We start from the raw sequence: 4,708 nt of genomic DNA, 5'->3' as shown, positions 1-4,708 counted from the left end.
CCTGTCCCCGTGCTCTAATAAACCACCTTTTTGCACCAGAGACGTCTTAAGAATTCTTTCTTTAGCCGTCGGCTCCGAACCTCACCCCACCGAACCTGACTTAGGTTCTGGAACTTCATCACTCACACCCCCTTTCTTAGAGTGAGAAGTTTCCAAGTTTTTCTGGACTCCACTCATCGAGTTTATGTCTGCATTTCTTTACTCCCTGGCTGCACACAGCTGATTGAGAATCCAGAGGAGCCCGAATGAGAGATGATTTCCCTCCCTGACATCCCAGGACCAGATCTCATCAGCCACAGGAATCTCGGACTCAACACCTTCCCCTCTGGATCTGCCACCAATGGAATATTGTCACTCCCCGTGGGACTTTAAATCAAAGTGACAACGGCTGATGCACTATCGAAGCCAGGTTGGGGACACAGGACAGAAGGCTCTGGGACATAGAAAAGCATTCTAAAGAACTAACCATGAGTATCACTTCTGACCACATCTTAAAAATAGGTGAACGCAGAAGCGAGAAGCACTCAGATTCGAGGCATCCACATCTGCAGCTTCTAAACGCGATGGGCTGCAGAGAAACAGAGGACACGGCTCCGCGGGGACACCAGGCTCACCTGAGAACCGGCCATTTCTGCCTTCGCCTCCACCTCTAGATTCCGTCCTCACGAGGGATCTGTGGGAAATCACAGCTGCATCAGGAGAAAATGCCCTGAAATCCAGCAACAGAGCTCCTTCTCCTCACCGCTCGCCCGCGGGTAGGACTCAGAGATGCAGAAAAGGCCCAACTTCCCAGTCCTCTGTGTCCGGAACAGCTCAGAAACTGTGAGGTCCCAGGAGGACACCCATCCCTGTGTTTACCTTACCTGCTTTGTGGGGAGGGAAGGGTCCCCTGCCACCGCCACTCACAACTTCAGCATAGGAACCTCGGGCTGCCGGGACCCGACCCTCCCAGACTCACGGAGCAGAAACCCTTTCACCTCCCCAGGACCAAAGCTGCAAATCCACTCTCAGAAAACCAACTGACAGAATCTGAGGGGGAGGCCCGCAGAGGAGACCCTTTCTGAAACTCCACAGGTGATCCTGCTGGGAAGGAACAGGGGAGGTGACCAGGCCAAGCAGGGCAACCAAGGCTGGGGCTGGGAGCCGAGTTCGAGTCCTGCCTTCTCCACCATCAGAGTTTCGGGAGACTGCAGGTTTTGTGGCCCTGACCTGATGAGGCCTCCTTGGCTGGCAAAGCAATAAAGCTAAGGCTGCCCTTGATCCCTGGCTCTGTCTGAACGTTCTATTCTGGGGCTGAAGTGTGGAGGTTCAGTTCACACAACAGAATGACTGTGAGGAGAGGAAAATTTGTTTTTCCTGTGCTGTTCTCAATTCTTCAGCTGGTCTAAGACTTAAAATGATGTAAGACATTTTCAGTAGAGAAAACAATGAAGTTCTTAATTATGAGAATGAGAAAGACATGAGGCACAAAGACAGGTGATTGAAGCTCCTGTGTCACTGACTTAAGAAGGAGGAGGTGGATTTAGAATTTCCAAAGAGGGGATTATATTCAGAGGAGAAAGGAAAGATGAAATATTTATCAAACAATGTTTGTCCTCAAGGAAGGCAACTCTTCTTTTTCTTTTCTTTTCTTTCTTTTTTTTTTTTTTTTTGCAGTTTTATTTTTTTTTCAGTATTCCAAGATTCATTCTTTATGCACCAAACCCACTGCTCCATGCAATACATGCCCTCCTTAATACCCAACACCAGGCTCACCCAACCCCCCACCCCCCTCCCCTCCATAACTCTCAGTTTGTTTCTCAGAAACTACAGTCTCTCATGCTTCATCTCCCTGTCCAATTTCCTCTAACTCACTTCTCCTCTCCTTCTCCTAATGTTCTCCTACTAATGTCCTTCCTTATGCTCCACAATTAAGTAAAACCACATAATTGGTGCTCTCTGCTTGACTTAGTTCACTCAGCATAATCTTTTCCAGTCTTGTCCATGTTGATACAAAAGTTGGGTATTCATCCTTTCTGATGGAGGCATAATACTCCATTGTACATATGGACCATACCTTCTTCATGCATTCATGTGTTGAAGGTCATCTTAGCTCTGCACATTTGGTGACTGTGGCCATAGCTACTATGAACATTGGGGTACAGTTGGCCCTTTTTTTCACTGCATCTGTATCTTTGGGGTAAATATCCAGGAGTGCAATTGTAGGGTCCTAGGGTAGCTCTATTTTTAATTTCTCAAGCAATCTCCACACTGCTTTCCAATGTGGCGCCATCAACTTGCATTCCCACCAGTAGTGTGAGGGCTCCCCTTTTTCCACATCCTCTCCAGCACATGTTGTTTCCTGTCTTGCTAATTTTGGCCATTCTAACTGGTGTAAGGTGGTATCCCAATGTGGTTCTGACTTGAATCTCCCTGATGGCTAATGATGATGAACACTTTTTCATGTGTCTGTTACAGGTGGGCAACTCTCTGTGATATAAACTGTTAATCTCTGGTATCCATGTAGGAAAGAACATTAGGGTTTGAAGCCGATGGCAAGAAAAGATTTCTTGAGATGTCTCTGGTGCAAAAGGTGTTTTATGAAAGCATGGGGACAGGATTGGGGGGAGAAAGAGCTGCACTGTGTCATGAGGCATGGGCCACTATATACTGTCGCCCTCGGCCCGCAAGAATGACAATCAGCCTGGTATGGTGTTAATGCTTCATCCGTTTATTTCGTCAATTTCCTTAGCTTATATGCGGCACGGTGACCAATAAGGGGCCAAGCAATGGGGAGAGCCAATGAGAGTCCTGTTACTATGCTGATTAAATTTGAAACAGCCGATGACTATGTCCTCCTAAGGGGAAACCACTGGAAACACTGGTTATTTTACCAAGGCTTCGATTGGAGTGTCTTATTTGTGAGACATGTATGGACTCAGGTAGGACTGAATGGTTCTAAAGAACCGAGGTCGACTTACAAACCCTGGAGCCCTAAAGCCCCTTGGGAATGTTGGCCTGATTCCTTGCTTTCAGATTTTCCAGCAGCCTCACCAGGATAGATATTGTCACTTCCTGGTAGGTATAGGAACCTCAGGGTGTATTGGGGAGCTTGTGAAGAGGGATCTGCCCACATCTACAGGGCCTACAGGCATGTCTGATGGCAAATACTTGACATCTGGTCTGGAGAGGCTACTAGTAGTTCACCCTAGAAATTCCTTCTAAGAAGTTCCAGCAAAGCAGATTCTAAAAGATGTTCATGATGAGTCATTATACTTGCTGAGCTTATGTAGGCCAAGTTTGTGATAATTTAAGGGTAGAAACTGTTCTGGGCAGTGGGGAATTGTCGCTCTCGGCCCGCAAGAACGACCCACAGATGAGGTGAGTGGCAAGCTTCTTTATTACTTCTTTAATGGCGACCCCCCGAACCAAGCATATACAGCAGTATATATTCACGTGTGTACGCCCCCCTTCCTGCCCAATCAGAATGCCGTGCATGCAGTGCCCTCGTGCGCTCTTATGTAACCGTGCAGGATTCTTTTGTTCTCTAGCAGTGATCATGCATATATCTCTTGGCTTCTAGTGCTGTTCACGCGCCGGCCATGAGCGCGCCCACATCCTCCTAAACCAATCACTCTCAGTTCCTCTATCTTCAGGCACTCCCGTCTACGTGACTCCTTGCATCTGCTGGATGGCTCTCCACAGGGAATAATGTTGGTAACAAAGGCAGAAGAAAATTTATTGCACTTCCTTAAAATCAACAGCCCACTGACGAGTCCTTGAAACAGGCAGAGTGACCTTCCTCCAGGGCCTCAACTCCTTGCTTAATATTTTGCCAAGGGCAATAGGCAATTTTAGACCAATCCCAGGATTGGGATCCTGTAAGTCTCCTTTAACATATAAAAACTCCTTTGGAAGCTTCTGTTATCTCTGACCCACAAAATACCTGTTTGCCTTCATCCTCCAAGCTTATGGCCCGCGGATATAAATCTTTTGGGTCTCCTGACTGAGATTTTACTAAGCAGTAAAAAAGACGCTTTCCTAACCACAGCCAGCTCCCTCAAGGTGTTGGAAACCTTGTTTCCAAAATACCTGGGAGGCTTAAGCTATCTGTAACCATCTTGCCACATGAAAGTATATAATGAGCCACTTCTCATGACCCCAGGGCAGCTCTTTCTGCCCACAGGTCCTGTCTTCTGACTTTAGTAAAGTTTTTTTGTTTGTTTGTTTGTTTTTTGTTTTGTTTTGTTTTGTTTTGTTTTTGCACCAGAGACAGATTGAGAATTCTTTCTTGGCCATCGTTTTTGAGCCCTAATGTCTTTTCTACAGAGAGTTGATACCAGACATTAAACTTTTAAGATCATGGAAAGTTTCCCCAACGGATTGGCAAACCGTTGTTGGATATGCATTTCCTATTTCCTGCGAATATATGTCCCCTGTTTGAAATTCTATATCCTCCCTCCTCATCCTGCCACAGTGGCACAGAAGCTCCAGTCACCTGTCTCTAGCTTCATGTCCTTCCACTTCCCATAATTAAGATTTTTTTTTTTTGTATCCTTAAACTGTCTTACATCATTTTCATTATTAACAGGCCAAAGAACTCAGAATGGAGCTAGAAAACCAAGTTTTCCTCTCCTAAATTTACTTCTGTTGTATGACCCGACTTCCACATTTTAGACCCCAAATCTAATGTGAACACGGAGCTGGGGATCAAGAGGATCAGCAGCTT

General features: G+C 46.2%; 1 long non-coding RNA gene across 1 annotated transcript in view; it reads right to left on the bottom strand.

Moving 5' to 3' along the window:
• Positions 1 to 675, bottom strand: part of LOC132005552 (uncharacterized) — a 10,906-nt gene extending 10,231 nt beyond the window's left edge. Inside the window, exon 1 of the long non-coding RNA XR_009400832.1 lies at positions 615 to 675. This is a non-coding gene — a long non-coding RNA (uncharacterized LOC132005552). The remainder of the gene's footprint in view (positions 1 to 614) is intronic.
• Between the last annotated feature and the right edge of the window lie 4,033 nt (positions 676 to 4,708).

The sequence above is a fragment of the Mustela nigripes genome, chromosome 17 (genome assembly GCF_022355385.1).
Source record: "Mustela nigripes isolate SB6536 chromosome 17, MUSNIG.SB6536, whole genome shotgun sequence".
NCBI classification, from domain to species: domain Eukaryota; kingdom Metazoa; phylum Chordata; class Mammalia; order Carnivora; family Mustelidae; genus Mustela; species Mustela nigripes.
This window is presented reverse-complemented; position numbering and strand designations above follow the sequence as displayed.